Raw genomic sequence first — 20,021 nt, forward strand, 5'->3', positions numbered from 1 at the left:
ACTGAGAGAATGGGTGTATTCCAGGCAGAGCAGGAGGGTTCCAACACCTCGACCGAGATTAACCTTTCAATGGTCTCTGCTATTCCTTCCTCTGCGGCCGGTTCGTGGGTGTACTGTCCGATCCATAGGGGCCCTTCTCTGGGGCGGAGTTCGAACGCAATGGGAGAGCAGTGAATGTGGCCTACATCTGTGGGGCTCTGGGACCACAAGGAATCTGGGAGGGAGGCCACCAGGACTTTAGCATCTGGGTGGTCCATTTTTTCCCTTCCATGGTCCCGTGATATCTGGTCATGCTGAAGGGTGACGGTGTCCTGGGCCGACACTTTAATGCAGTATGTATTGCACGTGGGGGGAGATGATGCTCTCCACAGGACACATTTCACTGCCTGATTATTTGACCCGTACCTGTTCTAGCCATTTCTCATGGTCCATTTTGACTGACACTAAATCAGAACGTCGACCCACATAACAGACCTCTTACACAAATATGACTACAAACAAGAACTACCACTGACATCAGGAAAGAATACATTTATTCACTCATTCTTAAGAGATCCGTATCTTCAACATACTGAAGTCCGTCAGGTGAATAATATACAGTATGGTATTTCCCTCGACATCGGAAATAAAAGACCTTTCACTCTACATATTAAAGTGTGATTAGTTCCATGTACCATGTTTCATGGTGTTAACCTCTGCTGAACTGATGTAGAAGGCCAGGTTACCTCCTTTCTTCTCAGACAACTTAAATATTTCTTCACTTTAGCAACTCAGCACACACACAACATTTTGTGTTTTTCTATGGAAGATGTATATGTATGTATGTCAAAAACAGACATAGCTCATTAGCTATAATTAACATTGCACAGATGATCTGATGGGACAGCTGTCTGTCCACACTGGCATCAGATTTTAGATATAGTAAGTGGGACAGCCTGCCAAGCCTTTGTGGGGCAGAAATTCTGTGTGTGTGTGGACTATTCTCATCTAGTTTGGAAACAAGGCCGTGAACTGACTACTGAAGATTGACATCTATCTCCTTGCCACTTAAACTCTCACACACACAGGTTTGTAATTTTATCTCTGTGGCGACTCTCCATTCATTTCTATGGGGAAAACTCTAATGCCAACATGATGACCTTAACCCCTACCCAGCCCTAACCTTAATCACATGTAACCAAACAAAATATGAGCCTTATGGCATTTTTGCTTCTTGATTGCAGTCATAGAAATTTTTTTTTAATGAAAATTAAAAATGGTCCCCACAACTGTGATGCCCGGCCCGTCCGCTCCTCGTGTGTGCCACGCCCCCTGATTACCCACGTGTGCTTCCCTGATCGTCTCCAGCTTTGTCCATTTACTTCGATTGGTCCTGTCTTATTTAAGTCCACGGCTTGCCTAAAGCCTTTGTCTGTCATTGATGTTAGTTCGCGTCAGATGTTACCTGCTATCCGTTCCCCCGATTCCCTTATTAAAACCCCCGTTTGCCCCGTAATTCCGGGAGGACCCCGTCGCGCTGAAATTGGCCACCGACAGCTGCGATCTCCTGCTGGCGATGTCCCCATCGGAGGGCGGGCATCGTCTGGGAGAGGTGCGCGCCCACCTCCATGAGCTCATCCAACGGATGACAGCTCAGAGGTTGGAGCTGGACGCGCCATGCGTCGCGGAGACTGTTCCCCTGCTGTCTGTCCCACCGGACGAGGAGCAGCCTTCCACGACCTGCATGACCAAGAGGAAGAAGAGGAAGAAGCACGCGATTGCCCCTGCGATCGTTCTGGGAGTGTGCACGCTCATCCCCGCTTCTCTCCTAACCGGGGAATTGGAGGACTCCCCGGCTGCCCTTGACGTCATCACCGCAGCTAAGCTGCCTGCGCAGGCAGCTTCCCCCGTCCGGGGAGAGCACCCAGCCGTCGCTGAGCTGCTACCGCCCCTCGAGCGGTACTATTTCCGGCCCGAGCGGCTGGCCAACAAGGGGGCCAGCGCAGTGCGGGACGCTATCCCGCGTGTGCCCCGGGCACTTAAAGGGGCCACATCCGTCTTGCCCGCACGGGACCTACCGGTCCCGCTGCCTGCAGCCCCTGCTCAGCCCGGGCAGGCGCCCCCTCCGCCTGCAGCAGCTCCAGAGGCGCCCCCTCCGCCTGCAGTAGCTCCAGTCCCTTCTCCCCGGCATTTTGAGTTCCATTATTCCTCAAGTTGTGCCTGGTTTTAACCAACTGTCAAGATAATATTTTAAGTTTCCCTAGTGTGGATGTACGGGCGAACATCTGCAACAATATCCAGCTCTCCAAATGCTCCAAATTTTCTGCATACACACACATTGCAATAAAAGAACAATCAGAGAAGCTGCTTTTGTGCACAAATAGGCAGTATTTCAGTTCAACGTATTTAGAATACATGTGTAATTGCTTCTGAGCATTTTCTGATTTGTATTTTAGTGGGCGGGAAAAAAAAATGTAAGAAAATACTTTTAGAGATCTTACTGTATGTGTCTGACGCATTTGAAAGTATTAACAAAAATGTGTTGTTTTATTTATTAATTTGTTTTCTGTCATTTTAAGGACCTTTATCACTAGGCTTACAGACATTTTAATATAGCCCATCACTGTCTGTGGCAAGATGCAAGTAAGTCACGTGACACACCCTGTTGGGCCCAGCTTGCTCACCGCGAACATTGTTTTCCCATGACTAGTAAACCAAGGGAAGAAGCTGCGTTGGAGCCTGGTGCAAATTGACAAAGTATGCAGGAAAGTACGCTATCAAATATTCCTCACTGAATGTCATTATAGGAGGGAAAAATAAAGCAATTCGCAAGCAACAGTGCTGTATTCTACAACTTGTGGACTAACTTGATAGCCTGCTAGTGACATTCTAGTTAACTTCACAGGCATGACCAGGCAGTGGTGTATTGTGGTTTGTCACATATGCAGGATTCATTACAGGTGGAGAAGTCAGCTGTGCTACTGAAAGGGAAGGCTTGCAGTATAAGGGAGAAGGTGAAGGAGAATATCTTTTATGTGTTTTAAGTTGATTAAGTTTACATATGGTAAAGGTTCATTGTCTCTTCAAATGATTGCTTGCAAATTTAAGGATCTAGGAAATTAGCTTAGTCTACTGTTGCAATAATACACAGCTGCAGGCTCTTAATGCCACTCTCTGGCTCCTTCCGGTTGGTGGACGCATGTGCAGAAAACAAAGAAACAACTTTTTTGCTGTTTCACAAGCTTTCAAAGTAGAGTTCCATGGCACCTTTAAGTTTAAAGGCCTGTATTTGCAGTAGAATGGTCATGCAATTTGGATTTAACACCAAAAAAACGTCCCTGTGCTTGAAGCATTTAATGAATTACCCCTCTATACTTTTTGCATTGCACTTGAGATCTGAAGAAATCTTTAATTCAATAGCAAGACCACTACAATTCTCTACATGTACATGAGTTTAACCAATCATTATTTAAACTAATGAAATTTTGTGTCAAACTTCACAATATTTTAAATAACCTCACAGACACAAACCATACGCAAAATAATCCATATTTATCTAATAGAAATACAAGAATAAGAAGTCTCGTTTTAGTTAAGCCTGTCATTTTAACAATTTCCCTCTGGATAAATAAGATAAATTCATCTTATATTGTCTTATTTTAACCTTATCTTACACTATTCGATCTTAAACTTATGTCATCCTACATTATACAACCTTATATTATCCTATCCTATCTGAATCTTATCCTGGCAGGGTCAGAACCTGTCCTCCTCAACCTTTCATCCCCCCCCCTCCTATTTAGGGATTGAAGGGGAGGATAGGAACGGTACAGTCCCTGACAAATCTTATCTTATACTGTGTTATTGCATGTTATATAATCTTACCTTAACTTACCCTATCTTAGTCTTATCTTATTCTATGTTATCTTACGTTATACAATCTTTTCTTAACCTATCCTTAGGCTTATCCTATGTAATCTTCCATCCATCTATCCATCCATTATCTATTGCTTATGTAGTGCTGCAGGGTTGCAGGGGCAGCAGTCTAAGCAGGGAAACCCAGACTTCCCTCTCCCCAGCCACTTCATCCAGCTCCTCTGGGGGAATTACAAGGCATTCCCAGGCCAGCTGGGAGACATAGTCTCTCCAGCATGTCCTGGGTCTTCCCCGGGGCCTCCTCCCAGTGGGACATGCCCGGAACATCTCACCAGGGAGGCGTCCAGGAGGCATCCTGACCAGATACCTGAGCCACCTCATCTGGCTCCTCTCGATGCGGAGGAGCAGCAGCTCTACTCTGAATCCCTCCCGAATGACTGAGCTTCTCACCCTATCTCTAAGGGAGAGCCCAGCCACCCTGCGGAGGAAACCCATTCCAGCCGCTTGTATTTGCGACCTCATTCTTTCGGTCATGACCCACAACTCATGACCATAGGTTAGGGTAGGAACGTAAATCGATTGGTAAATCGAGAGCTTTGTCTTTTGGCTCAGCTCTTTCTTTACCATGGCAGACCAATGCAGCGTCTGCATTACCGCTGACACCGCACCGATCTGCCTGTCGATCTCCTGCTCCATCCTTCCCTCACTCGTGAACAAGACCCCGAGATACGTAAACTCCTCCACTTGGGGAAGGACCTCCTCCCCGATCTGGAGAGAGCACTCCACCCTCTTCCAGCAGAGGACCATGGTCTCGGTTTTGGAGGCGCCGATTTTCAACCCAGCCGCTTCACACTGTAAATTTAATGTAAATGTAAATTTAAATCATTACACGCTGTGAAATGCTCTAGTGAGAGCTGAAGGTCACGGTCTGATGAGGCTATCAGAACCACATCATCTGCAAAAAGCAGAGACCTAATCCTGAGGTCACCAAACCGGACACCCTCAACGCCCTGGCTGCGCCTAGAAATTCTGTCCATAAAAGTTATGAGCAGAATCAGTGACAAAGGGCAGCCCTGGCGGAGTCCAACCCTCACCAGAAATGAGTCCCACTTACTGCGGACAATGAGGACCAAGCTCACTGACACGGGTTGTACAGTGCCCGAACAGCCCTTAAAAGGAAGCCCGGCACTCCCAGAGCACTCCCAAAGGGACGTGGTCGAATGCCTTCTCCAAGTCCACAAAGCACATGTAGACTGGTTGGGCAAACTCCCACGCACCCTTCAGGACCCTGCCAAGAGAATAGAGCTGGTCCACTGTTCCATGGCCAGGGCGAAAACCACACTGCTCCTCCTGAATCCGAGGAGTTGAAGCTCCTCCTGTCAGGGGATTCCGCCAGACGTTCCCAGCAGACCCGCACTATACACTTGGATCTGCTAGGTCTGACTGGCTTCCTCCCCCACCAGGGGAGCCAACCCACCACCAGGTGGTGATCGGTTGACAGCTCCGCTCCTCACCTCACCCGAGTGTCCAATACATGCGGCCATAATTCCGATGACACGACCACAAAGTCAATCATTGAACTGCGGCCTAGGGTGTCCTGGTGCCAAGAGCACCTGTGGACACACTTATGCTTGAACATGGTGCTCATTATGGACAATCCGTGACGAGCACAGACGTCCAATAACAAAACACCACTCGGGTTCAGATCAGGGGGGCTGTTCCTCCCAATCACACCCCTCCAGGTCTCACTGTCATTGTCCCCAGGAGGAGCGCTCTATAAACACCCCTTCCAAGGACTCCAAAAAGGGTGGGTATTCTGAACTACCGTTTGGCGCATAAGCGCAAACAACAGTCAGGACCCATCCCCCAACCTGAAGGCGAAGGAAGGCTACCCTTTCGTCCATCGTGGTAAATCCCAATATACAGGTGCCCAGGCAGGGAGCAATAAGTATGCCCACCCCTGCTCGGCGCCTCTCCCCGCGAGCAACTCCAGAGGGTCCAACCCCCCTCAAGGAGAGCCCAAGCTGTGCATCGAGGTGAGCCCGACCATATCTAGTCGAAACCTCATAACCTCACGCACCAGCTCAGACTCCTTCCCCACCAGAGAGGTGACATTCCATGTCCCTAGAGCCAGCTTCTGCAGCGGAGGATTTGACCGCCAAGGTCCCTGCCTTCGGTCACCGCCAAACTCACACTGCAACCGACCCCTTTGGCCCATCCTACAGGTGGTAAGCCCATTGGAGAGGGGAACCATGTGTCTTCTTTGGGCTGTGCCCGACCAGGCCCCATGGGTGCAGGTCTGGCCACCAGGCGCTCGCCATCGAGCCCCACCCCCAGGCCTGGCTCCAGGGGGCTCAGTGACCCGCGTCCAGGTGAGGGAAAACGTGGATCTATGTTTTTACTCATCATAAGGGGTCTGGTGAGCTGCACTTCGTCTGGCTCCTCACCCAGGACCTGTTTGCCTTGGGTGACCCTACCAGAGGCATAAAGCCCTGGGCAACTTAGCTTCTGGGATCATTGGAACACGCAAACCCCTCCACCACGATAAGGTGTCAGCTCCAGGAGAGGTTAACCTTATCTTAACTTACCCTATCTTAGTCTTATCTTATTCTATGTTATCTTACGTTATACAATCTTATCTTAAGCTATTCTTATCTTATCCTATGTAATCTTATGTCATACTATCTTAGTTTAACCTTAACTTATCCTATCTTTGTCTTATCTTATTCTATGCTATCTTATGTTACACACTCTTATCTTAACCTATTCTTATCTTATCCTATGTAATCTTATGTCATACTATCTTAGTTTAACCTTAACTTATCCTATCTTAGTCTTATCTTATTCTATGTTATCTTATGTTATACACTCTTATCCTAACCTAGTCTTATCCTATGTAATCATATGTCATACTATCTTAGTTTAACCTTAACGTATCCTATCTTAGTCTTATCTTATTCTATGTTATCTTATCTTATACAATCTTATCTTAACCTATCCTTAGTCTTATCCTATGTAATCGTATATCATACAATCTTAGGATTAGTTAAGATAAGGTTAAACTATCTTGTCTTATCCTAAGTCCTTGTGAGATGTCTCACCTAATTATTTACAGGTTCTATGAAAAACTATTTACATCACACAGATAGCCCATCTCCACAGCCATCTACAGGACCCCGGGGATGGCACTCAGCTGATCCAGCGCATCATCAGGAAATATCAGCTCAGCTTGGGCACCCTCATTATCACCATATGAATAGTGACCCCCTGAATTTTGATTCCTCCCCTGCTTGCAGGTGTACACTGCATGCTGAAAATCGTTCCAAAACTGATTACACCAGTAATGAGCAAGGCACTTGGCATCATAGGTCATGGTAGAGTAGTTGCATAGATAAAAGTTATGCAACTTATTGAATCTTTCCATTTTTTCAAAAACAACAGAAGGGGACATAAGTGGGGGTTTCGGACCCGTAACCAGCTCAGATGAGGGGGCTGCAGCCTGCGCTGGAACCTGATACAGAGGGTTGGGATGAACCATGGCTGGAGCTGAAGATGGGTGTGGAGCTGGGCTTACAGGTGAGACTACACATGGTTGACGGAGGAGGAGAGTCCGTAAAAAAAGATGGGGATGGAGAGGAGTCAAAAGAGGATGGGACTGGTGATGGAAATAAGAATGAAGTGGAAGAGAAGGCTGGTGAGCAGGGCTCAGGCTCTAAAATTGATGGAGTGTGACACAGGATGGTAGCAACCTCGTTGTCACTCTGGGTGAGTTCCTCACACGGGATCTTGTCACCCACCTGGATTGAGTCAAAGGGGTTTGCCAATTTGCTGTTACTGAAGGTTAGCAGCTTCTGTAAATTTTTTGTAAATGGCCCCTTCTGTTTTTTGCACTTCTTTCTACGGCCTGACCAGCCTCCCGCCGTATTTCTACGGCGTCCTGTGCCCTGCTGACCCCTGCTGGTTGCCACTGGGATGGGAGCAGATCCAGATACGGTGAGGGAGCTGGGTGCCGGCGGCCCAGTGTGGAATTTCCTCTGACGGCCTCCACTGCTGGTACTGGTTCGTCCTTTGGGATTAGACAGGGGACAACAAATTGAATTAAAGTGAATCCTTATGTCACTCTACAAGAGAAGTACATCACATACATCACAGATATCACACTTGGCAGTCAGTATGGCACATTGAGAAAAATTCTGCCATCTTATCGGATACAGAAAACACATGCTTGGGAGACTTGTGCGCTGGTCTTGAATTGGGCTGCCTGCATTTCAGCAGGAGAACTTGATCTATAAAAACACACCATGTAGTGCACAGATTCCCTGATATGCAGAACAACAGCAAAAAACAACACTGGAAAGGTTCATGTGCACCAAATTTACAGATGTAGCCGCTTGAATTTTCCCCCGTTTCCATGATGGGGCCTTGGCTGGTCCATGACAGGTCCCTGCTGGGTCTTGGGTGGGACCTTGACTATAATGAGATCCCCCACGATGATGTGTGTAAAGTACTTGCAATGATTTATCCATCCACCAGGGAGAGCAGTGGTTATGGAAGCAGAAATGACTTACCTGAAATCAGGTATTGTAACTCCACTGCAGAAAATGAAAATCTAAGCAAGTATAATTTTCTTATATTTAGACAAAATTCCAATTTCATTAATAAACTGACTACACTGCAATAAATGGCCTGTGAAATTTAAGAAATTGTTTCTGTTGTGAGGCAAAGATGGCCTAAAACTAGCCATATGTGTTTTAGTCAGTTTAATGATGAAATTAGAATTTTGTATTTTACTTCACCTTTTGGAGATGAGGCGGACCCAAGATGTGTGCAATACAATAATTACAGGCCTAAACAAAGTAATACGGTTGCTTGTGGAGAATAAAGGTGGACAGAGTGGAAAATGAAAAATAAAAATACATATAGTTCTGTACTGTGCTAGAATAAAACAGACGCATTCCTTAGTGTGTTCTGTCTTTCTTTCTGGCTAACAGTCTGAAAGGCTGCTGATGGCTCCACATTCACAGGAGGGGTGGGGGCAGTCACAATGACGTGTGAATGTGTCATAAACTTCTCTGCTTAGCCACAATGAAAAGAGATATGTTTGCAGGGGATCAAGGTGAGGTTGTTTTCTTAACCTAAGAACACTGAACCAACGGTCAAGGTGGTGGTGGTATCATGCTGTTTTGCTGACAGTACTGTACATCAGAACATTGCAGAAAGACAATGGAATAATGAAGTAGCACTAGATAGATAGACTGGGATTTTTTGTCATAGTACCAGAGACAAAAAGAGGAACATAAAAGAAACATAGCATAATAAGTATTTACTGTAACCCTATGGAGTCTGAGGCCTCTCACCCACTTTCAAAGTAGTCTGACAGGCCTTGACATTTTACTGTTTTTCTGAATTGCTAAAATACATGTCCTAAAATCTCATCTCCTGTAATCAAACCACTAAGCACAAACTCTAAAATTCAAGCTAAACTCACAAAACCTTACACTTGTCTTACAAAATCAAACAATCTTCTCAAAACTACATTATCTTTGCTCAAAACAAACACTGTTTTCAGACCATGCATCTCGTCAGTTGGTTAAAGGTACACTACTGAACAGTCATAGCACTCTACAGCAAAAAATTAAAACAATACAAGTCAAAACTGTTGTTGACATGTAAATGAGAAACCGTAAGACTATAATAATAATAAAAAAAATTATGGTCGTCTACCATATGACTGATAATTAATATGTAACGTTTGCCATACTCAGTACTCCAGAAAAGTGACTGTAAAGAACAAAGCCAAAAAGTAAACAAATGAGAGGCATATTACAGTAAAATGTTGTGCAACTGCCAAGCCAGAGTCACAGAAGAATATTTACATTTACAGTATTTGGCAGACGCCCTTAGCCAGAGCGACTTATAATAAGTGCTTTGAGACTCTGCGATGAATTTCCGATGCTAGCTCAATAAGGACCCAGGCTATGAATACCATCTGTCTGAAAATTCCGTTGAGAAAGTGCAGAAATTTTTATTTTTTTAAAAACACACACACCAGAAAAAGAGCCGAGTAAGAATACAGAAGTACTACGTCAGGTATTTCTGACAAAGGAATGTTTTGAGTCGTCGTTTGAAGACATTCAAGCATTCAGCTGTTCGGACATCTGGGGGGAGTTCATTCCACCAATTAGGTGCCAGGACAGAGAAGAGCCGAGATGTGTGTCTTCCTTGTGCCTTGAGGGGAGGTGGGACCAGTCGAGCAGTGCTGGTGGATCGGAGAGATCGTGGTGCAGTGCGGGGTGTGATGAGGTCCTTTAGGTAGGATGGTGCCAGACAATTTTTGGCTTTGTATGCGAGCATCAGTGTTTTGAATCTGATGCGGGCAGCTACAGGAAGCCAGTGGAGGGAGCGCAGCAAAGGAGTGGTGTGGGAGAACTTGGGAAGGTTAAAAACAAGACGAGCAGCTGCATTCTGAATCAGTTGGAGGGGACGGATGGCGCTCAGTGGTAAACCCGCTAGAAGCGAGTTGCAGTAGTCAGGCGTGAGATGATGAGGGACTGGACGAGTATCTGGGTAGCCTGAGTGGAAAGAAATGGACGTATCCTCCTGATATTAAAGAGAAGAAACCGACAAGAGCGAGAAAGACTGGGAATATGTGAGGAAAATGACAACCGATCATCTATGGTAACTCCAAGGTTTCTAGCAGAAACCGAAGGACGGATCAGGGAGTTGTCAAAAGAGATCGCAAGGTCCTGGAGGGGGGATGAGTCAGCCGGCATGTAAAGCAGCTCAATTTTACTAGTGTTGAGTTTTAGCTGGTGAGTGGTCATCCAAGATGAGATGTCTGCCAAGCATGTAGAGATCTTAGTGGAGACATGAGTGTCTGAGGGAGGGAAGGAGAGGATGAATTGAGTGTCATCGGCATAGCAGTGGTAGGAGAAGCCATGTGAGGATATAACTTCGCCAAGAGATTTAGTATAGAGGGAGAATAGGAGAGGGCCAAGGACCGAGCCCTGAGGGACACCGGTGGAAAGACGACGTGGAGTAGATGTGGATCCATTCCATATCACTTGGTATGTTTGGCCTTCTAGGTAGGAAGCCAGCCAGCGCCAGGCTAAGCCACCAATGCCAAGACTCCTAAGGATGGATAGGAGAGTTTTGTGGTTGACCGTGTCAAATGCTGCTGATAGGTCAAAAAGGATGAGGACAGATGACAGTTTGGCTGATCTGGCAGCATGTAGCTTCTCAGTGACTGCTAAGAGGGCAGTCTCTGAAGAGTGAGCTGCTTTAAAGCCAGACTGATTAGGATCCTGGAGGTTGTTCTGAGAGAGATAGAGAGAAAGCTGGTTGTAGACTGTACGTTCGAGGATTTTTGAAAGGAAGGAAAGAAGCGATACTGGTCGGTAGCTGCAAGTGTCTGAGGGATTTAGAGTGGGTTTTTTTAAGATGGGAATGACCCTGGCTATTTTGAATGCTGTTGGTACATGACCGGAGGTTATGGAGCCTTTAATGATAGTCGTGATGAAGGGGAGAAGGTCTAGAGAGATTGTCTGAAGCAATGCAGAAGGGATTGGATCAAGTGGGCAGGTGGTAGGCTTGGAAGATGAGATGACTTTCATGATCTCATCTGCCGTAAAACCGGAAAACTCGGCCAGTGACGGGGGAGGGAAATCCTTAGTGTGTAGTGTAGTGGATGAGGGAGAGAATGTCTGACAGATTCTGTCAATCTTCTCGGCAAAGAAGTTGGCAAAATCTTCAGCAGTCAGGAAGGAAGGAGGAGGCGGAGGGTTGAGTAGAGACGAAAAGATGTTATGGAGTTTGCGAGGATCTCGTGAGGATAATTCTAGTTTGTCTTTGTAAAAGGCAGTTTTAGCTGCAGTCACGTCCATTGAGAATTTGGATAGCAGAGTACGGTAGGAAGACAGATCTGCATCAAGCTTAGATTTCTTCCACGTCCTCTCTGCTACCCGCAATTCTCTTAGGTTGGTGCGTAATGCAGCTGAAAGCCAAGGAGTAGGCCGAGTTTTCCTGGGTTTGGAAGACAGCGGGCAGAGGTTGTCCAAGGATGTGTAAAGTGAGGAGATGAGAGTATCAGTTGCAGACTCCAGTGATTACCTGTTGCAGTTTTCTTCTACATATCCTATACATAGGCATGGTAAAGTGGTGCAGTGGTTAGCACCGTTGCCTCACACCTCTGGGAACATTCATCCATTTTCTGAAACCGCTTGGATCCCAGAGGCTACAGGCACAAGGCAGGGAACAACCCAGGATGGGGCACCAACCCATCACAGGGAAGACTCACACACCACACACACCAGTGACTTAAACACACACAAACATAGCATTCACTCACACACACACCATTCATAAACAACCTTCACACACCAGTCACTCACACACCATTCACTCCCCATTCTCACACACATATACCATTCACATACACCATTTACTCACACACACACCATTCACACACCAGTCACTCACACATGCCATTACCTAACACATACCAGTCACTCACACACGCCATTACCACACACACTCACCATTCTCATAGACATACACCACTCACACATGCCATTACCAAACACACTCACATACCATTCAATCACACAGTATTCACACACACACACAGCATTCATTCACACACCATTCACAAAACAATCATGGTTGGCAGTGGGGTCTAATTTTGCCAGTTTTCCATTCCTTTCCTCTTCTTCTGTTTTCCATGTCTTGTTTATAGGGGTATTTTCACCACATTCCCATTTGATGTGGACACCTTCACACTGCCTGCTTCTACATCATTTATGTTCAGGTGTTCCACTAATAATTTGTCTACTTTAGTTCCAGCAATGTCCCAATTAACAGCATTTAGCTGGAATTCACTGTCTACAACTTCAATATCCACATCCACAATATCTAGTTCAAATACTGAATTAAAAGCCCTCTCTGCAGTCTCCTCCAATTTGACCTCTCCAATTTGTATTTTGACAATTTCAAATTTACTATTTACATCATCTATAGCTCAAACTGGCAGAGGTCGACCACTACGGCTCCTATTTTCAGCCTGTCTTGGTGGTCCTCTGCAGGTTTTAGGGAGACTGTCCTTTCATTTATCACAATAACCTCTAACCCATGCAGCCTCCTAGGCTGGTTGATGGATGGAGATGCTGGGGAGCACAGCTCTTCCTCATCTTCCCAGTCTCCCCCACTTATCCCAAGTTGCCCAGTATTGGTCGTTGCTCCAGCTGACAGCTTTCGCCATTCGTCTGTTTCTGAATGAGGAAAAACAATAAACAGGCAATATAATGGAGCTGTCAGTCACTTCTGGCACATGGAATACAGTTCTGCACTGAACAACTGCATTATAGAATAGGAAACTAGTTAACTTTCACATAAAATTTTACTAAATGGCAATATATCCCGATTTTAGTCACCAAACAAACTTTACAGGCCTTTCTTCACTATTTTTATTTGTGTTTGTTGCTATACATCTGCCCTCTTCTGGTCTGGTGGAATATCATTGCTGTAGGCAGCACCGAGCACAACCACCCGCATCCGCAGCCGAATGCAATATGAAAGCACGGGAAAGTGCACATGCAAAAGTGAAATATCATCTAGACTTTGCAGCACAGGAAACTAGCCAACTTGTACATAAAATTTAAATATAATCAACACAGTAGCCTTGATGGCAAGAATTCCTTGGTAGCCAGGAAAGGTAATGAATATATTTAAAAAGGACTTTAACGCAACGTAAACCTTCCTGATTTCACAGCACACCGTAGCTTTGCTTAAATGTTCAGCATCCCCCACACTGTACAGAAATGAACCACTGTCAAAATAACGCAAAGAGATACACAAAGACTGTGCAACTGTAAAGGCTTTAGAGTGACGTGTGTTTTTAGAAATGTAAGGTTCCAATAACTGACACAAATATGCAATACTGCGTCTGCAAAATCTATAACGGTCGTATAAATAATCATCCGGAAAATGCAACTGATCTATCCTGGGCCAAAGTACTTGTGGAACCTGTTGCCTTAAGGCTCTACGAATGAGCCGCGCTCCCTCATCAACTGGATTATGAATAAACGGCACGCCATGGTTATTCATGTAAAAGCCTTCAATGTACTACTTGTCATTTTAAACTTTCTGAGTAATTGGAATCATCTGCATGTAATCTGTCACAATTTTATATTGGAGGGTCGATTGTGTGTGAGTGAGGGAGAGAGTGAAAGAGGGAGAATAGTGTGTTGTTATATTATAGTTAAAGAGAACTGCATTACCCAGAATGCACGGCGTGCTCACGGGGTCAGTTCTTGGCGGTTGTACTTGTACTAGGAATGGCGGCAGTAAAGGTGTTTCTGGAAAACCCACACGGACTGTGTGAGTGTGTTATTTGAGAATGCGCTACACAGCATAACAAATAGCATCAGAATATTCCCAGCTCCGCAGAATGTAGTGCTGTGACATCACATGGCTTGTCCAATCATATTCATCAAGCTAAGCTAAGCTTCACAGCTAACCTGCCGCGGAGCAGGCTTGTCCAAGAGCATATGTTGACATAGTAACTAAGCGGAGCTTCAGGTTAGCCTCGTTCGTGGAACCGAATTTGGAAAAATTAAGCCGGGATTGTCGAAATAAGCCTGGCTTTTCAGGTTAGCTCGCTCCGTGAAACAGCAACAAGGTGTTCTGCCTACTGAAGGTGTTCTGAAGGTGTGGTACCTTCTGATTGGAAGCACGCCTTCATAACGCCTATTTTCAAAAAAGGGGATAGAAGTAATTTGTCTAACTATAGGCCAATCAGTCTAACTTGTATAACTGGTAAAGTTATGGAGGCTATAATCAAAGAGAAAATGATAGATTACCTGGACTCCAATAACATTTTGTGGGATAGCCAGCATGGATTTAGGAGAGGTAGATCCTGTTTAACAAATCTGTTGGAGTTTTTTGAGGAAGCTACTCAGGAAGTTGATGATAAGAAGGCCTATGATGTCATCTACTTAGATTTCCAAAAGGCTTTTGATGTTGTCCCCCACAAGAGGCTCCTACTTAAACTCAAAGCGACAGGTATTTTAGGTACCGTAGCGACCTGGATTGATAACTGGTTAACAGATAGGAAACAGCGAGTAGTTATAAGAGGCACAATGTCACAATGGGCTTGCGTTCATAGTGGGGTACCGCAGGGTTCGATTTTAGGACCACTATTGTTCCTAATTTACATAAATGATATGGATACCAATATATACAGTAAACTGGTGAAATTTGCAGATGACACCAAGGTGGGTGGTGTAGCAGATACTGAATTAGTGGCTCAGCAGCTACAGCGGGATCTTGATTTAATTAGTGACTGGGCTGATACCTGGCAGATGAAATTTAACGTTGATAAATGTAAGGTACTCCATCTAGGGAGCATAAATATAAAGTACAGGTATTTCATGGGTGTCACTGAAATAAAGGTAGCTGATCATGAGAAAGACCTTGGTGTGTATGTTGATGCTTCCATGTCCCATTCTCGCCAGTGTGGGGAAGCAATAAAAAAGGCCAATAGGATGTTGGGGTATATCTCCAGGTGTGTGGAGTTTAAGTCAAGGGAGGTAATGCTAAGATTATACAATTCCTTGGTGAGACCTCACCTAGAATATTGTGTGCAGGTTTGGTCACCATATCTTAAAAAGGACATTGTGGCCTTAGAAAAGGTGCAGCGTAGGGCCACAAAAATGATTCCTGGTCTTAGAGGAATGTCATACGAGGAACGGTTACTTGAGCTAAATCTGTTCAGTCTCAAGCAAAGGAGACTGAGGGGGGACATGATCCAGGTATATAAGATTCTAACAGGTTTGGATGCTGTTCAACCAAATAGTTACTTCAGCATTAGTTTAAATACACGAACTCGTGGCCATAGGTGGAAATTAGCGGGAGAACATTTCAAGCTGGATTTAAGGAAGCACTTCTTTACGCAGCGTGTAGTCAGAGTATGGAATAGCCTTCCTGATAATGTAGTGCAAGCTGAATCCTTGGGTTCCTTTAAATCAGAGCTAGATAAGATTTTAACGACTCTGAGCTATTAGTTTAGTTCTCCCCAAGCGAGCTTGATGGGCCGAATGGCCTCCTCTCGTTTGTATAGTTCTTATGTTCTTATGTACTGTTTGGTTGTTGTACTGTAACCAGCATTGCAGAATAAACAACTTAAACCCACCTCAGTTGTGATCCCAGTGCTCTGACTGGCACCTTTTAAGAACACTGCCTTACCCCGAACCACAAATTAATTAGTCCAACTAATCCTCCCCCACAATACTATGTACAAGTAGTATTTATACTGTTTCTCGAAGGTGAGCTACTACATAAAGTAAATGCGCCATTGCAAAAACATTCTAGCTTTAATTCTGTCATACACGTTCATTTATTTTCTTGCCTTATCCGTTTTTGTTCAGTTTGTAGTATGACGACAATTTTAGATGACTACTGGAACAATGGGGAGCAAGCTCTGTTAAATGCCATAGGCATATGTTTTTCTGATACCTTTCCTTACCAGATTGCTACCACCGTTAAAAACCCCAGGAATTTTGTTGTGATACCATGTCAAGTCAAGTCAAGTAGATTTTATTGTCATTTCATCCATACACATAGTATATATAGAGAAATGACATAACGTTCTTGAAGGAACAAACAGGCACGCTTAGGTTCACTCAAAAACACTTTAATACAAGTGATACAAGATAACCTCGCATTAAAATCAATATCAATACATCAATCGAAACAATGCAAAATAACCTTGTATCACAACAGATATGGAATAAATGAATCATACGAATATCGGGTATAAAATATATATATAGAAAGCAAAAATAAAAATATAGGTAAGGCGAACTATCATCACAAGCGGTGATAATTAATCCCCATAATCAATCGAACGCAAAAGCAGCTGCTAAACTATTTACACTCGGACGTGCCCTCATCACCCACCTTCACACATGGACTGGGGAGCCCTTTTCTAGTGATGTGTCGGTCGCGAACGAAACGGCTCTCGGAGCCGGCTCTTTCAAGTGAACGATCAGAGCCGGCTCCTGCCTGTGAGCCGGAGTCAGAGCCGCTTTTTTTATTTCTCTATTTTTTTTTTAAGCCGCACGGATTGGTCAACTACACGATGCGTGTCTGCTCTGAGGGGGAGGGCGGTGATGCAGGGTGCGTTCGACTTGGGCTTTAAGTTTTAAGTCGCCTTGCTCTCGTGAGGTTTTTATACCACGTGACATGGTCACGGGTGGTGACGTTTTGCAGCGCCGGCTGAAGTCGGACAAAAAAAATCCAACCGTGATGCATTGCGTTGGGACCAGAATACATTGAATTAAGCCAGCGCTGCAAACGGCTGTGTGAAGTCGAACGCACCCATAGACAAATACAGCAATCGCAGGCACAGACAGAGAAACAAGAGGGAAGGAGACACGCGTGACAAAATGAGTGACTACAGGAAACAGAGCGAAATTTGGATACATTTCAATTAAATTGATAATACAAAAGCAGTGTGTAGAGCATGCAAGGCTAAAATCTCATATCGAACAGGGTGTAGAAATAACCTGCATTGGCACCTGAGAACTGTACATCCATCAATGCAGTGGGAAGAAAAAAGACAAGCAAGTGAGCCTGCTACTAATGAAAGTTACAGTTTGTCTACTGCAACTGTTGAAAGTGCCAGTTTGTCAGTGTCTACACCGTCATCCAGTACAGCACCACAACCACCTAGACCTACAACCTAGAGCTCCTTGAGACAGTTTGTGCAAAAAGCTATGACTCCATTAAAACAGAACACAATTGATGAGGAATTGGCTAAAATGATTGCACGTGATTTCCAACCATAGTAATTCATTTCACTAATAATTTTACATTATTTTTGGTAATAAATTCATTTAAGCACCAAATAACATCTGAAGAGCCACTTGGGAGCCTAAAGAGCCGGCTCTTTTAAGTGAGCCGAGCCATAAGAGCCGGCTCTCTTAAAAGAGCCGGAATTCCCATCACTACCCTTTTCAGTCCTGGCAGGAGACCAACACGTGAGTTCCGAGAAATGCCGGGCGATGCCCAAGTTTTTTATGGCAGGACAGAATAACATGTTCAATGATATTCCGGGTGAATCATCGACGATTGATCTTCAGGATGATCAGTCCCCACACGATCTGAATTAATCCACAATTACGATCTCCCAGAATATTACAGTAAAAAGATTAATTCCATATACGTGGGTGACGTAATCGTCCGTGAATTCATCCTAATACAACGTTCCTCCAGGACCAGGGTGCAACACAGAGCAGAACAAAAAACAGAGCGACATCGTAAGTGCAGACAGGAAGTACACTTACAGTACAAATTGACAAGACAACACAACATACAGTGCAAATTAACAGTGGTAACAGTGTGGATACAGTATTTAAGATACTGTATGGTAGCAGCGAAGGTTATTTGTGCAAAAATGCCGTGGTATAGAAGATTAATGTAATGTCTTTTCAAAATGTTTTATTACGGTTCAAAAATAGAGGTTTTCAACGTTTCCTTATACACATAACCACCGTTGAAAACCACAGATTTTTTTATTCTGATTCGATGGATTTCCTTAATTATCAGGGCACATAAGTTACTTCTTTTAAAAATGCAGTTTATTCTGACATCGTAAATTTCCTGATCACTGTGTACTGTCCTTAACATGATGAGGTTCCGTTTGTGCCAAAAATATGAAAACAGCACACAGTTCATGTCGACTGAGCATGTGACAAACCATTTGTCTGTGACAACTACATTTTGACAATAAGTTTGCCTGTGTGAAAGTAAAAGCATTTTGTTTTTGCACAGGTTCTATCAGGGGCTCCGTAATGTCGATTTCTCACCTGACAAAAAAAAAAATTCTATGTCAGTTCAGCTTTACACTGTACTTCTGTCGTCTTAGCACCCTTAGTCGTTACACTGTTGTACTGCATGTCAACCAAACATTTCTACAGTGCAGTAACGTCTACATTAGTAAACAGTGGCATTTTTTTTACTCATGATTTGTGTATTCAGATACCGCCCCTCATACCAAAATCTGGTGATATTATATTTTGCCTTTTTGTCCAAGAGTGAATAACAAAAAAATGCTCACATAAACAGTGTCATGCCCGGCTCGTCCAATCCTCATGTGTGCCACATCCCATGATTATCCACGTGTGCTTCCCCGATCTTGCCCAGCAGTGTCTTATTATTTTCGCCCTGTCTTTGTTCTATTTCAGTCCACATCTTGCCCTGCCGATGTGTCTTCGCTGTTTCCCTGGCCTTCCCCGCAATAAATCCCCATTTTCCCCAACTTTCGCCTGCCTGCCTGATCCTTCCTGCTCACCCGCTTATGCGCAAGCCTGACAGAATGACGGACCCAATGAAGAGAGCACCTTCCATGACTGAGGAGGAGTGCATCGGCCTCGTCAACCAGGTGCTGTTTTGGATATCCCAGCCCAGCATCCGAGAAGATCCCTGGGCGTGGGATCTCGTAAGCTGGAGCTGGGATATCTTAGACGTGCTGTCTCTGTAGGAGGATGCGCACCTCATGGAGGAGATGCGTGAGAACCTCCGGCAGCTGGCCGAGCACAGGATGGAGTGGTGCGTCGCGCCGCGCGTCGCAGGGACTGTCCTTCCGCCATCCGCCCTGTCGGACATAGCACAGCCTCCAGCGACCACCGTGACCCGAAGGCGGAAAAGGAGAAAGCCGGCAATTGCCCCGATGATTGTTCTGGGGGCATGCGCACTCGTCCCCGCTTCCCTCCTAGCCGGTGAGCGGGAATACTCCCTGGTCGAGCCTGAGGTCACCACTGCCGCTAAGCTGCCTTCACGGGCAGCTACCCCCTTCCTGGGAACGCACCTGGCGACCCCGGCGAGGTCAACCCCGGCTCGAGGCCCACATGTCTGTGTCCCGTAAAGGGAGAGGACACAGGCGCAGGATTAGGGTCCCACCCGCCCTGCCCCCTGGTTCACCCTCGCTTGCCTTAGCTGGGGCTCGGGGGGTGCCTATGGGTTCTGGGACTCCAGGTCAGCGGTCGCCTGCAGGTCCCCCTCCGAATGCCTCGTCACCCTGCCTCGGTCCCGCCTCCGACTCCTTGTCTGTCTCCTGCGGGTTCCCCCACTGTAGATCCTCCATCACCTGCGGGTTCCCCCACTCCGGC

This window comes from Brienomyrus brachyistius, chromosome 16 (genome assembly GCF_023856365.1).
Source record: "Brienomyrus brachyistius isolate T26 chromosome 16, BBRACH_0.4, whole genome shotgun sequence".
Classification (NCBI taxonomy): Eukaryota; Metazoa; Chordata; class Actinopteri; order Osteoglossiformes; family Mormyridae; genus Brienomyrus; species Brienomyrus brachyistius.